The 15,518-nt window shown below is 33.8% G+C and overlaps 1 protein-coding gene across 4 annotated transcripts in view; it reads right to left on the bottom strand.

Moving 5' to 3' along the window:
* The window catches only part of LOC108684957 (protein Tob1-like), a 160,856-nt gene that overhangs the window by 59,347 nt on the left and 85,991 nt on the right, over positions 1–15,518 (bottom strand). Inside the window, exon 1 of one of the 4 annotated variants that reach the window (XM_018189529.1) lies at positions 4,741–4,830. The exons of 2 other annotated variants lie outside the window; for them this stretch is intronic. The gene's annotated coding sequence lies outside the window, so the exon portion shown is untranslated. Of the gene's footprint in view, positions 1–4,525; positions 4,831–15,518 lie in introns of those variants that run through there. One more of the 4 variants, XM_018189525.1, reaches the window with a different exon arrangement.

The following is a 15,518-nucleotide window of genomic DNA, read 5'->3' as shown; positions in this document are numbered from 1 at the left end:
TATATATATATTTAAATACTTTCTCTTCCTACAAAAATTTACAAAAAAAATATTCGATAAAATGTAGACAAAAAATAAAATATAAAAAAAAATAGAGAGAAAAAAGTTATTGACATAAGTTTCCAATCCAACACGTTTACTGACACATATTGCGCAAACATTCCACTTGTTTTCAATTTTACGACTTTCTTAGCGAAAGCATCAATAATGATTCAACGGTACGTTTATCAAAAAACAATAAATTTCCCATTATCGCTTATTTGCGTATATTATTGGATATTTAGGAAGAACAGATGATGTCGTTTATGTTGTTAAAAAACAACGGCGAGTCTTAATGCGATCTCGTGACGATCGCACAAAGGAATGTCGTAATCTTCATCCACAACGATTCGTCGAGGAAATTTCGCGAAATACATTCGTGAGTCACGTTCCTCGATTGACCTGATCCAATTTCGAAATCTCCGAAAGAAGGAGAAAAAAAGAACATGCAATCGTGCGACGAAATACAATCGTCAAGGAAAATTCGGATGTCTGCCGCGGAGTTCGAAATAACACACATACTGTGCCTCATAATAAACATTCTAAAACGATAGGACTCGCGAATGCATCGATTATCGATGCACGCAAAATATTTTCCGTTGGAATTCTCCTCAAAATTGATGTATACTGAGAGGAAATTTTCTCATCGTGGATGACATCTCGCTTCGTTTTAATGAGACTCTAAAAATTCTAGGAATATTTTAGAAAAATCAATATTTTAAAATCGAAGAGAATTGGACGTCATAGTCGAAGACACTACAAGAGACACTTGATCGACATATTTATATATCATTCCCTTACTTCAGTAGACTAAAAAAGATTAAAAAAAAAATGAACTTTCCTAGAAAAGAAGAAAAACTATTTTTTTATAGAAAATTGATTAATTAATTACACACAAATAATATTTGTAAAAAGCATATATTCTTAACTTTTACAGAAAAAGTCACTATAGTGGTGCAAAAACAGTATCATATTTTGAAGCAAAAAATTATGAATACAATAAAATAATTATAACAAATTTTATTCAAGGAAAAACTATAAGATTTTTAAAATAGAGCTTCACCTTTTAAAGGGTAATATTATCAAATGTTCTTTTTGTCATTTCTTCATTTCTTTTGTTCATTTTAATAAAAAAAACTTATTTTAAAAAATCATTTTTTTCTTTGAATTATGATTTTTTTAACCAATTATCTTTTTAAACCAATTCTTGTTGTATCAATTTTGACAAATTTTTATGAAGTTAGTTCACTTCTGATAACTGATAGGATGTTAATGTTTATTTAATGTATGTATTAAAAACATGATAACAATTTGAAAATCATGGTTTTTTAGTAATGCTTTTGAAATAAGGAATCGATATATGAAACATTGATTAATAACATCAAATTCGAGTAGTTAGAAATAAACAAGAAATTAAACGCACATTAATATAATTACGCTGGTCACTTTCGTCGCGCAAAATTCCGGAATTTCATGCAAAGTGGCAATGATCGCTTTCATAATAGTAAGCGTGTTACAGTCACCGTGATGCATTTCTTGCTAGACCAGGAGTTTCAAGCGTGAGTGACACGGCGCGGGGGAAAGTGATCAGCGGCCCGTCCGTCAATAAAGTAGAATGTCCTTTTTTTTGCTGTCGCTGCGGTGTGATACAATCGTCTGTCGACAGTCACCGTCTGATTGGACAATGGACTTCGTTCTGTGAACCTGGGACTCGAAATAATTTCATTTGTACCACAAAATCGCATTTTCACCGGCGAAAAAAGAATTATTATTTCCGCCTGCAGTTCTTATCTGCTATTTTTGCGAGTGACGTAATAAAAGCAATCAATAATCAGTTTCGATGACAATTAAATTTCGCTGTAGGCTAATCATACAAATTAATACAATTAAAATATAAAAGAACATGATATATAAAGTAGAATGATAAAATGTAAATAATATTTAATAATGATAAATTATAATAATAATCTAAAAATAAATTGTAATCTAATAATAGTCTGAGATAATTATTTAAAAAATCTCTTTGCGTAACGCATGTGAAATACAGGAAAGTTACCATTTTATTCTCGTGCGGCAAGAATTTATGACGCGACAGACATTCAATAATGTTCGAAGTGGTCGCGTGCAGACTTATAGGTGAAAATGCAAGAGCCATCTCGCGTAATCAAGTAACTTTCTCGCACACGAGTCCTCCAGGGTCAACAGTACGTCGGGCAGACGCAAAAGAGGTCAATCAGGCATCAAAGCAGGCTAGTCTTCACGACGTTGGCAATAAGGGAAAGTACAAGAGGCTTTCGACTGAACGACCCTTTAAGAGGGTAGTTCTGACGATAGCAACGGGGAGGAAAACGAGGAGAGACATATTGATCGTACGGAAAACATTCGCCCCAGAAATGGGATCTTTCCCTGAATCTCTTACGCCGATGGCAAAACAAAAAAAAAAGAAAAAAACATGAAAATCGGAGCAGAATCGTATATATCTTGAGATAGAATTTATTCGAACACCGAATATTGACGTACCCGAATCAAGATTCTTCGATTACATCACCAAGATTTAAATCAGTACGACGACAGCTCGTCGAAAGTCGTGAGCAAAGGTAATTTAACAGCGAAGGTATTTGCTTGAGAAAATTGCGACGTACAAATTGCATGTAATGATTATTGTAGGGTGGTGGAAAAAATAAGGAAACATACTTTCAATCGATATTAAGATTTCCTCCCTTAAAATAATTCTAATAATAATAACAATAGTCAAGTGAAAGTTTGAGAGAGAGAACGAAATCTCTCAATTTTTAACAGATTTTTTAAAATCGTATAGCTTTTCTTCTCTTGAGTAAAATTTTCTTATTATACAAAGTAATAAAAAAAAATTTGGTTACAAAGTTTTGAGTATTTATTAAATCATTACTCAGCAAGCTGACATTATGTACTGTCATTTTGACATTAAAAAGTTTTGGCGTCAAAATGACGATAAATAATGTCAGCTTTTTTAAGTGTATAGATATAACTAACACTCCAAAGTTTTTTTATAAATATACATTATTAATGATTTGGTAAACTTTGTGATCAAACCTTTTTGTTATCCTATACTATAATTTATTGTACTCCTTGCCTTAAAATATGACACTGTTTCAACGCCACTGTAATGGTTCTTCATCCTATAAAGATTAAAAGAAAAAAAACATGATTCTCTTTCCTTATTACAACTCCGTTGACCTGTTACGTGCGTTGTTGCTCCAATATATCTGATGAATGCAATAATTAGTGACAAATTCGTAATTTTTAAACACTTATACGTGCGACACAGCTAGCCGAGTGTCCCAGATATTAGATGGGAATTATAAAAAAAAATTGAAAGAGGAAAATATGACAAATCATTAAGGGTGACAAATCATTAAGGTATTCATGTATTTAGACGTACGAATGGAGATCGAGCGAGGGTTGAATTCTCAAGGACACGTCGGTGACGTAGAGAAGGAGGGTGATGGTCTATTTTAACAGACGGACATAGATGATCGATCGGGCATCGTACCAATCCCCACGAAAAGTGCCGGAGGCGGCGGAATATTTCGTAGCTGCTCCTGCTGCGCTATCGCGATCTTCCATTTGCTTATATACCTCTCTTATTCGCAATTTCGGGTCGTGGCACGCGAGGTTATTGAACCGCGTTCGGTCACGGTGCCAGAGAGTAAGTTTCACTGCTGTCGAGTTTAAGTTCTCCGAGCCGAACACGCCCGCATCAATCAAAATTGATCGAAATCGCGAAATTAAACCTGACGCGGTGGTTACCAACAATTTGATTTGTGTGCACGTCGCATGGAAATTCCTCATTATTTCGTACGCAAATTATTGAAGCCTATTATTCCCAATGTTTGACATAATACCTCTGTGTAGATATAAATAATGATATAATATGATAAATAACAATGATTATAATATGAAGTGTTTCAGGCCATCTTTTTTTTATCTATCTTTTATTTATAAATTCTTCAATCAATAATTTAAATGATCGATTTAGGTTTATAGTCTTCAAAATATTCATTTTGCATATTTAATTATACATATAATACAAACATACGCCCTTACAAAATTTTGATTATTTGATCTATGTATATAGAAAGTTAAAAATATATTTCAAAACATAGAAGACAATTAAGTAGCAAAAAACACATATTTAATCAATATAGATTAACTAATTAATCTTATTAAAGAATAAAATTTGAATAAATTTTTATTTTTCCGCATAAATCGATTCTTTTCATTTTTCTGCATATAAAAATATTAAAAGGACATAAAAAAAAGATCAAATAGATATTTAACAAGATATTTCATGTTTTGCTTTACAATGTAAATCGCGATATGAACGATTGTCCTTATATCCAAAATAAATAGAATTAATTTGAAAAAATTATACGAATTTAAAGCATTTATATTATAAAAAAAGAAAATCGTTTCTATATTTAACATAATTGATTTTTTTACTTACGTCGATTGAACAATTTGCGTCCAGTTGAATACTATTTATTCTAATAATCTCGAATCTTTTTTTTCGTCTCGACATTAGATAAAATATTTTATCTAATAGGAATACATTCGGAAATCGTTCAAAAAGGAAAAAAAAAAAGAAAAAAAAATCCAAACACTCGTCACTCGCGAGGGAATCTAGGACAGTCCAATAGGTCATTACGGAGATAACACTACCGGCTTCTTTGGAGACATTTCAATGAGCTGCGAGTGTTTCTCCCTTTGGTAATTCTCTCCTCTATCTGCGCCGGGGACGTACGTAGGAAGCCAGGTCGCCGGGAGCTTTTGTAACGTGGGCGGAAAAGCTCAGATCAATATCAAGCGCGAATTGGAACGTTACGTTGCGAAGATCGACCCGTGACCCAGTATGGACCCGCCCGTAGGTAGGGCGGCGATGGTGGCGCCATCCGAAAGATTATTTTACACACATACGGGCAGAGGCACGCACGCACGCGGGAAGTCGGTCAAACGCGATGCATTTCCCGGTGAATTTTTCCGGAGACAGTCTCGCGTCGCCATGAATGCGCAATTATCACGAATGCCTCATGAATGAATTCGCACGAATGCGAATGATTTAAATATCACTATTAATATTTATAAGTTATTAATGAATGATTGAATCTATTTGAATCTATTTTGAAACTTTAAAAACTCGAAAGCTTTAAATATTTTGAAGATCTTGAAAGCTTAGTAAACTTCGAATATCTAGAAGATATTTTCTTAAAAATGTTCAAATATCTCAAATATTAAATAAGGAGCTTGCGACTCTTTTATGAGCGAAACGATTGCTAACGTAATATTTGACGTGCGGTTACAAATGAGTTTAATTTATATTATATATTTTATATTGAATCTAGGAATGATTATCAAAAAATATCAAAAAACTACCGAATTAACTTATAGTTTGATATAAAAATCCGAATCTTCTAAAATGGATCATGCCTTTTTATATTCTCGTAAAACCGATTATCGCTTTTTAAAATTGATGCAACGTAAAATCGATCGCGCGAGCCAGATTCCGACCTCTTTCTAACGGGTAGTGGATTAATAAACGTTCGTATGCTCCACACAAAAGACGCAGGCACGCATTTTGCTTATCTATTTACACAGAAAAGTTCAGAGATTATGTCACACAATGTCACGTAGTACGGAAACTTTCGCAAATTATTATTTGCTGAGTTAAAATTAATTCCGTGCTCTCTAGATTAGAACAGATTTCCTAGGTTTCCGCTGGTTTCCTATTGCCAGCTTGCTTCATTATCTCGTTCATCGTCAGTATCCTATTTAACATTTAATTATTTCTCTTTTTAAGTTTTCTGAGATAAGATTATATAAAATAAGATTATAAAAGCTACCTCTTATTTTTATAAACAAGAGGAACATATATTCCTCCTCCACAAACGTAAAACTTGGACGCAAAAAATCTAACAGTTTAAAAATATGAAAATAAATCGTGTTAAAGAAAAATTCAAGTATCACGTTTAAGGTAACTCCAGCAGAATAAGTCATAATAATGTCAACATGACGTTAAAATGAATTGTAAATGATTGAAAAATGACTTTTATAGAAGCCGTTTTGGAATCATTACATTATGATGACTTGTGTTCTGCTTGAGAATGTGTGGAATTTGATAAGTGAATTCGCGAGGAAAAGAAACGCGAACAAGTTATGAAAATCGATTAAGACCGCGTTATGTAACGCATCGAGGAAAGAGGAAGAAAAGACGCGATATCTGCGGACCTGTGACGACCTTGAGAGAATATGTACGTTTGGCAGTGCCATAATGCATCTCGAAATAGCGGCGTCGCGTCGCGACGGCCTCGCAAAACTTGTTATTGCCCGTTGTTGGTTTGGTTCGAACTAGTTTCTCGTAACATCTACGGTAATGCAATTTGCCTATTCATGCGTGTTTGACGCATACATGAGCACGCATATGATTCGTGTATATACAAGCTGATAATGAACGTAAAAATATACGTATTATGGTGACGTGTATCGTATATGACAAGTGGAAAAAAGCAATAGTCACGGTCTTGATTGAGATGCGCATAATTTACTGGGTAAATGTCCAGAGACATACGTGAATGATTCGTGATTTACGCTCTTTTCCTTCGATAAATTACATTAACATTAGTTCATCTAACGTTGGTTTGATTTTCATTCTTACTCGTAAAAGAAGAGCGAGATATTCTTGATGACATTTCTTCCTTCATTATTAAAATTGATAATGAAATTGATGTGTGACATGACGTTACTATAATATTGGAAAATCTGTTACTAAACTGTCTATAAACTCGAGAAATGCGAAATAAATCTTTTATACTAAATGGTTTATTTAATGAGGCTAGTTAACGCGACGTATATCTCCGTTTGTTTCACAAGTTTTAAATTAACTTATTGTTAAGAAGTTTAGAATTGATTCGTGAAATGACGTTGACAATTTAACAGACTTTTACATCATAAGTACGTAAGACATCTGTTCCAACATCAATGAATACGCGATACATTTGTCATACATATTTATAATAAAAGCATGTATTCAGATAGAAAATTTTATATTAAGTATTGTATAATCAGGACTGCGATGATTTTCTGCTCAAGTAAAAATGCAGTAAACGGAATTTTTTCTTGAAATCTGCAAAATGTATCGATTAAATTTGGAAAAAGAAGAAAAAAATAGATAGTAACGAGATAGCAGCTCGTATTCAAAAGTTTCCCATCATTCAAGTAATTTATTTATTCTTCCTCTTTTTCCTCGCAGTTATCGCGGTCATTGTCGATTCTAAATTCGATCATTTCACAAGACTGGTTAAATACTTAAGATAAAAGCAGAAAAAAAAAAACAAAAAAGAGGACCTTGTCTTCGCGTCGTGTACTCATATTTTCTCCTGACGGTTGTACTGGCTTTACTCGAGTGCTTCGAGAGTTTGCGTGAAGCGTAAATCTTCTACATCTTTTGGAGAAGTTGCGCGGCAAGAGAAAGAAAGAGACGATTCCGCGAAACACGAAAATCTGCGAAAACACGAGATAAATTCGAAAAGAAATTGCAACGGCCGAGTAAAATCGAGAGTAAAAGAGTGCAGTAGTTTCACGTCGCACGAAATGCGTATACGCGTTTATCGAACAGACTCAACATAAATAATTGAAATTAATTCGTATTTATTTTCAATCGACGCAAAAGAACGCGAGTGCAATATCATATGAATCTTTTGCGTCTGTTTAATATAATTATTTATTAATTAAAAATATTTCATATTTATATATGGAAATGCTTTGTACCTACATATATAAAGTAATATTTTATTTAAAAAAAAGCTTTATATTTATGTTTTTAAAATGAATTTCATATTAAACATTCAAGTTATTTCAAATATTTTCGATATTTTCCAGCAACAGTGCGTCAATGTTTTGCAAAACCGTTTGCGAATCAAACAGTGCGACAGCTAATCAGGTAGCATTATCGATTTACTTTGTCAACTGTGATTGTCACTGTTTTCGGCAGGGCTCATACTAATAAGGTTATCATAACAGCAGGAACGAATGTGCAGTGCAGATAAGTCCTTTATTTATACAAGGAATTAACGCGGATTCGCGCGCCATGTACCTCGCGCGCTATTGTCCGTTGGAGTTGCGCACGCAGCAATAAATTTCGCGAGATAATGCGTATATTTCCGAAGAATAAATTTGGAGCAAACCTGTCACTCATCATTATATTTAAAATATTTTCTTTTGCTTGCGAGCAACTAGTCATTTTTTTTAGACGAGATTCGCGTCTTCTTGGCCTTGCGCGCGAAATGTTGGTTTAACGACGCGCAAAATAATTATAACTTTTAGCGAGCGTTCGGCGCGAGATGGTTTTACTGAAATGCACCACGTTTACGATTCGCGCTATAAAACGGCGGCTCCTTGTTATCGCAGAGCATTATTATACGTTCGTATGAAAGATATCGTCTATCGTTGCCGAGATAAATTATAAATTGATATTGCTGCTCGTTGTAATAAATCGATACAATTATGTAAATATTTTTTATATTTAATTTCCTTCTCTTTTAGTTTTTTAAATATATTTGATTGTTTTACATAAAGATGAACTAAAAATATACTATTAGCCACAAAATAATTAAGCTAAATATTCAGTATTTATATTCGTCAAATTTCAATATCATAATTCTTATTATCATCCATGTCATTATTAAACATCTCGAGAATTAAATACGAGAATTATCATGTGAAATATCGACGTTTTGTTGAAAATAAGTTAGTTTTGCTGTATCTACATAAAATACACGAAAAAGAATATCTTTTTTGCGAGGAACAAATGAACGAACGTTAAGAACATTCTCATTGTACCTTTCACAGTCGCCTATTTGTTCGCATTGTCATCTTTTATCTGGAGAAGAGCTGTCGATTTAAAGAAACACTCGGTTGCATATCCAGTATTGACGTAGTATCACGAGCACTACAATATACAACATACGAGAATATCGTACGAGAATAAATAACGAGAGACCGATCAGTAGTTGGTCGCCCGAAAGCGGCCGTTTTGTTCAGTGCACATGCACCATGCACGCTTGCCGATTTCGTGCATGCAATGCAAAATATCGGCCGCCATAAATTCATGCGGATATCGCCCACCCGATTCCCCTCGCCTCTCCTCTTCTCATCTCGCCAAATTCCATTGACGATGAAGCGGCTGTTTTAAACATACTCGAAAATTATGGCTCACCGGAAAAGCCGATGAACGATGCCGAAACGAAAATGAAGTGTCCCGAGCGACCAATCGCGAGGAATCTTGTATAATCGGGTACGGCCAACTAGTTCCGAACTAGTATTGGTATTGAATCGATCAGGTCGCCGATCGATTGTGTTGCTTGCGGAACGCTATTCCTAGTCCCGGAAACTCGCCGTTGTCGCTCTGCTTTCGTTGAATCTGTGATTTCTTCGCTTCCTCGCGCACATTGCTCTTCATCCGTGTCACCGGTACATAATTTTTTCTCCTAGTCCCTCGTTTGAAATGCGTAAATTTCAATTCTGCGTCGTGCGAGGGATAAACGAATTCGGAGTCGACGACGGACAAACGAACACGGAGGTCGCAGTGCAGCGACAAACTAATCCACTTTTCTCAGAACTTGACAAAATTATTTTCATTTTTACATTTAATTGTTTAATTCTCTGTACATGTACAATTCTCTACGTTTTTCTCGAGCTTTATATTAAACTCGATTTGCTGCTAACATCGCGAATTTATATCTTGCTTGAAAATTAAATAATTTAAACATGCAAGAATACATAAAATCGCTGTTATTTCTTTCAAAATATTTGCTAAAAAATCATTGTTCATCTTTTATTTATTACTAGATTTAAAAACTAATCCAATAGATTTTTAGGAACGTAACTCATATCATCTGAAGCCTAACATCATAAACAGTTAAATAATTTCTTCTGCTATATAATGCAGTATAAACTACGAGGAAACCTTGGCTTTCGCACAAACAAACGTCGTCACGTGCCGACGCATCGTTGTATAATTACAAGCAGTCATTGCCAGAGACGCGAGAAGTGCGCGACGCGAATTCGCCTTGTGCTGTCACTTTGCGCTATTCCATTTTCGTTTGAAAAAAAAACTAATACGTTTTCCATTTAAGTTTGTGGTAATGTATTGACTAACGATAACGATGTCGTAACTTAGTTCGTTTGCAAAACGACATCAAGATAACATTACATAATCAACATCACTATCATATCCGAGTAAATCAATTCCATTTAATCCTCGATCTTACCGCGAGAATCGCGAGAGACCACCGCGAGAGAAAATGAGAGTCGATACGATCGTGCCGCTCCTCCGTGTAATTTTTCACGAGCAATTTTCAAATACGCGTGTTGCTATACGACGGGGACCTCGTGCCGATCAATAGATGCATTACCATGCCTGAATATCGCTAGCTTTCATGTTAAATGCAGCAGACTTCGAAGAAGCGGAGCGAAAGTATAAATAATGTTCGTGCGCGCGAGAGAGAGATGGAAGGGAAAAAGTATCGAGATCGCGACCAGCGACTCCGATAAAGTCTACTCTTGATCTCCTTAAATATAAAATGAACTCTCTCCGTCTCAACCGGAAACTTGAAAAAGGAAAAGACGTTATTGATGTTGTAACAAATTCTTTCAATTTACACCAAGTTTTTCAGAAGATAAACGTTCGTTTGTGTATGTATGTAAACTACAAGAGAATCCAGAGAAATTATATTTTTATACATCAATCGCTTATTCTTCTAAAAATATAAAATCTGCATTCTATAAGTACAATATCTGCTACAAAGTATAATTTATATCTGTATCTTAAGTAAATACTTCAAGAATTTACGAAAATACCATCGAAAACGGATAATATTTGACTACACAGATTAAAAAAAGAATCTACTTACATAGGTTGCTTCATTGAAGTTTAAAATGGTTATTAAATTATAAATGAAATATTAATTACTTTTAATTTAATAAACAATGTCTATTTATTATATTACATCTCGCTGTTCACCGACCTTGGGAAGCAATTTCACAACAACGATAATAGTCGTATCCTCAACATTTGTTTTTAAATGTACGCATGAAAAGACGGCGTATTCCGATATGTGTCGAGCGCATCTGTAAGTGCGCGAATTATGCGCTCAATTTGTAAACATCCTCGCGAGGCCGATTCGATTGTGCGGATCTGAACGTGCGAAGAACAAAGGAGAATACGAGAGAAATAAGTCGAGATGGAAACGAGGAGGGACGATGGGCAACGAGAAACAGTGTGTCGGATGTATAATTGGCTAAAGCCAAGTTCAAACGATCGTGTCTCTGGTTGGGTGACATTCCGCGAGCAGACGAGCCTTTGGTATGCAAAATCCACGGAGTATGCATAAGCATAGGTGTGTATGTACGTGTGCTTGCAAGGGACGAGCGCAAATAAATAAAAAGAGACACGGAAGAATATAGAAATCGCCACGAGTGTTTTGCATTGATTTTTATGCAGGTATCGTGATAGGAATTATAACATAATACATGCAACATCTCTCGTATATTTTGTAATAAAAATTATTCGGAATGTTTTTGCTTTGATAATTGAATAGTAATGAATAGATTTAAAATAAATCATGGTGCAACTATGTCGTAACTAATAATGAAAATATTTAAAAAAATCAAAACTTGAATAAAAATAATTACATATATTGCTACAAAATATAAAAATTGTTATTGTGATTTGTTAATACAGCGTGAGTTTTAAATAAAATATTTTTAAATAAATATAAACAGTTTTGAATAATATTGTATGTTTTAATATACCACAGGCAATTGTTGAAGTTGATTCGACATGACAGGCACGAATGTGCCATTGCTCAATTTCTTTTGTTCCGCAAAGAGATACCAACATGCAGACACGATCCCCGTGAAACTGTGTAATTGCAATTACTTAACCTAGAATTAATTGCGTTGCTACGGCGTTTTCCTGGATGGTCTCATTTTTTTACATCTTCCTTATATTCCGCGGGAAAATGCAGCATATACACGGCATGTCTGCAGCCGACTGAACAGCGGAGAATCCTTGTAAATAGCGTCACCGTGTGACGTAACATTAGCGATGATAGAAAACAACTTTGGAACAGGAAAAACGATCACGAAAAGGTGAGTCGACGCGGTATAATCCACCATTGTTGCACTTACATAACTAACAATTATTGGTGGAAGATTCGTTGAGCGATATAATGTTATTTCGTGTACAGAAGGTTACTATAAATTTATGCATTGGAATGGTCCAATCAAATAGATATTTAAATTAAGATTGTGATTATTTGCATTCAGACTAAATTTTTTTTTATTAAACAAAATATATTCCATAAGATTAATAATTAAGAAGAAGAAAATTTGTTTCAATGAAACATATGTAAATAAAACTCTCGAGCCTAAACAAATCTTTTTTCCTGTGTAGAAAATTTATTTTCCTTTCTTGTTAAACAAATCATTCGAATTCCACAAATTGAATCGTATATAATGAAAAGAACGGTTTTGCTAAAGTATCTAAAAACAGATAGACTTGAAAATAATTTTTATTGGACTGTTAAAATAATTACATAGAAAATTCAAATACTACAAAAAAAGTTTTGACATTCTAACATTAGTTGAATGTCCTACATAATTATTTTGATTAATTCAACAAATTTATTTTCAGATTTGTATTTAGCTCAAATTTTTTAATATTTTAGCAAAACTCTCCTTTCCATGTAATAAGTCCCGCACAAATGGGTGGATAATGTTTTATTGATTCGAGAAAATGTCAAACGTTACATGAATCATTCGGACAATCGAATGCTCTCTTTTCCCGCTTGATTATCGAAATCGGGATCCGATGTCGTCAGTCTAGACATCGATCCACAAGCCATAGCGGTTTCGTTGGGATTGCGAAATCGGTCCACAGCTGCCGCGGGATATATTTGTGCGCGCGAGACAGTCCATTGGTAAATTACCCGGAATCTGGGCCAGTTACAACACCTGATGAGCAATACAGCGAGGCGCAATCTTTGACACGGGACGAGACGATGAATCTCAATTGGCAGCGCGGAGTGCCGATGCCAAATTAAATCCGCCGTTCACGAATGCAACCGGGAAATCGCATCTCGAGGTGGACACAGATCACAAACGAAAGTGCAGTGATGGATTAGTCGGGATGTGTTGTGTCATTGAAATATTTCGTGGCCTAAAAGCAATTGGCACTATCGTGCGCATCGATTGTATCATTGCAAAGTCTATAAATCTTCGGATGTTACAGCCATAAGAAATAGATGTAAACACAAAATAGATATAAAAGAATAAGAATAAAATTTTCGCATACAACAATGTGATAAGCATAATAAAAATGGAACGTTACAAAATATTTTTATCATAATTTTATCATATATATTTTATAACGATATTAGAAAAGTAATAACAACTTAAACGACCAAGAAACGAGCAAATTAAATAAACGAAAATAATTAAACTATATTTAATAATTTAATAAAATAATATGGATATTAAAAACACTGCAATGACACACATTAAATTAAATCCTACAAAATTTATTTACAAATTGCATTTATTTTTCAAAAGGAGGTGATTTATAACATTGTAACGAATGTAATGTATATAACGCTAATAGACAATGATCTTACATAATGGATGCACATACATTGTATTTCATTCGTAATCTCTTCCAGGTACTACGTACGCCAATCGTGACTTCAAATTACGCAGACAGAGCGACGAGACATGCGTGTATTATGAATGTGAACTACGAGCGAGTGCAAATTACAGCTGTCGACTATTACTGAGCACTCGTAAAGCGCAAATGACGATCTGATCCTCACGCCTACTCGATTGTAAGTCAATATTTACGAGACATTTAATGCGAAAGGGTAAAACGCGCTACGTATTCATCGACAAACTTAACACAGGATCTGCCCGAGCGAAATCAAAGTAAACAAAAGCAAAAGAGTGCCCGAAGAAATTGATTATAGTTTACGATGTAAAATGTGTGCGTAACAAGTAGATGTGCTACTGATTAACTGATGAAACAATTCGAGACGTGAACAGATCGTTTGAAATAAAACAGATAAATTAATAATATGCAGAATTCTACAAAATCTAGTAAAAAATGTATGAATAATTAAACGTATGAATAATTAATATTATTAATTAATTTTTATAATCATCTTATTTTGTTTGAAAACGGAAGTTTTTCGTATTAAAATTATCTCGTATAAAAAAATGCGTATTTCGCAACTTTAGATAAAAAGTTAGTTGTTGTAGTAATTATATGAAAAATTAGCTACTTCCTGTTTATTGTGATTTATATATTATTATATATTTCCCTTATCTATTCTTATTTTTATATTTTTCACGTTTTATGTTATATGTTTGTGTTTAGTTATATTATTTCTAAACATATGTTCTTAGCATTTTAAAACAGAATAGTAATAAATAATTAATAAGAAAATTAATAAAATAAATGAATAAACTTAACTATTATGGTTCTAATTTTTAATTACCATGATTTAGATAATGTCTTGTAAGATAAATTATGTATTTTTTAAATATCATTAATATTAAGGGTTAAATATTAAATTTTCTAAGTTTATAAAAGCATTATAAAAGCATTATAAAAGTATTGCAAGTAAAATAGTCTTGGACAGGAAGTTTTAATGAAATAAGTGTCGCGATGATGGATTCATTATGGCAAGGTTGAGATGCGTGGAAACACGCTATCCACGTCTTTAAAGAGGCACACTCACTCCGCAGTTAGGCCCGCAGATTGGCGAGAATGCACAAGTCTAGCATAATCGACTAACACTTGGCGACGATTTCGCACACTTTGAGATCAGCCTTGAGTTAGATTCATGGTCGCCTAACTAAAACATTTTTATTATCATAATCTTTAACCATGCAATGATCCTTAAGGCTAATTTCAAGAGGAGCGACATCTGAATAACGTGTGGATCATATTTCATAAAAAATTCGCGAAAATGCTGATTGAGACAAATTGCGAAAGTCAACATTTTGCAATCTCTGATGTCACTAAAAATCATCGTTTAAATAATCAAAGCTGATACCGATTATTGATTGATTCGAATAAGATCGCAAGAACTGTAAATAATATAGACGTAATCAAAATTAACAAACGTAAGTTCATTCAAGAACATTCGATTGAATGATTTATGACAAATAAGTAGCTTCCATTGATGAAATAAACACAGATGAGTTTCGGCCAATCGAAGATGGATTTAATTTGATTAATGCGAATTGATTTAGCAAATGAAATTCGTCGACAAGACATATCGTGACAGCTGTTGCGTTTGTACAAGGATTAAAACAAGTATTAGGATCCGTTGCTTCACTTCACCCTCTAATAACTTCAAACGTAATTAAGATATCATTAAAGTTTA

This window comes from Atta colombica, unplaced genomic scaffold, assembly GCF_001594045.1.
Source record: "Atta colombica isolate Treedump-2 unplaced genomic scaffold, Acol1.0 scaffold141, whole genome shotgun sequence".
Taxonomy (NCBI): domain Eukaryota; kingdom Metazoa; phylum Arthropoda; class Insecta; order Hymenoptera; family Formicidae; genus Atta; species Atta colombica.
The sequence above is the reverse complement of the archived record's forward strand: the minus strand, read 5'-3'. Positions and strand labels throughout refer to the sequence as shown.